This window comes from Papaver somniferum, unplaced genomic scaffold (assembly GCF_003573695.1).
Source record: "Papaver somniferum cultivar HN1 unplaced genomic scaffold, ASM357369v1 unplaced-scaffold_29149, whole genome shotgun sequence".
NCBI lineage: Eukaryota > Viridiplantae > Streptophyta > Magnoliopsida > Ranunculales > Papaveraceae > Papaver > Papaver somniferum.
In genome coordinates this window covers 569-1,000 of record NW_020640095.1, presented here as the reverse complement: position 1 = coordinate 1,000, position 432 = coordinate 569, and the positions used below count along the sequence as shown (strand labels likewise).

Below are 432 nucleotides of genomic sequence, written 5' to 3'. Positions count from 1 at the left end.
ACCTGAGACCTTACAACTGCTCCCAATCTTTTTAGGGAAAGAAAATGAAAACCCCTCTTTCCATGTTAGGGACTTTGAGGAAATTTGTAGTACCCTCAGGATTAGAAACCTAGATGATGATTCTTTGAAACTTAGGTTATTCCCTTTTCCCTGAAAGATAAAGCTAAATCGTGGCCATATAGTTTGGCTTCCGGGTCCATCGAAACGTATGAACAACTTACATCTGCCTTTTTGAACAAGTTTTTCCCTAGGCACAAAACATCGTCTATTAGGACGCAAATCTGCACGTTTTCTCAACAGGAGGGAGAAACTTTGTATAGGTATTTGGAAAGGTTCAATGATTTATTAGCCCAATGTCCTCATCATGGTTTAGAGAAGGTTAGGTTAGTTCAGATCCTTTATGAGGGTTTAGCTTATCCCACCGCAACCACA

At 40.0% G+C, this 432-nt stretch overlaps 1 pseudogene; it reads right to left on the bottom strand.

Moving 5' to 3' along the window:
• Positions 1–271: 271 nt before the first annotated feature.
• On the bottom strand, positions 272–371 carry LOC113341503 (annotated as a pseudogene).
• Between the last annotated feature and the right edge of the window lie 61 nt (positions 372–432).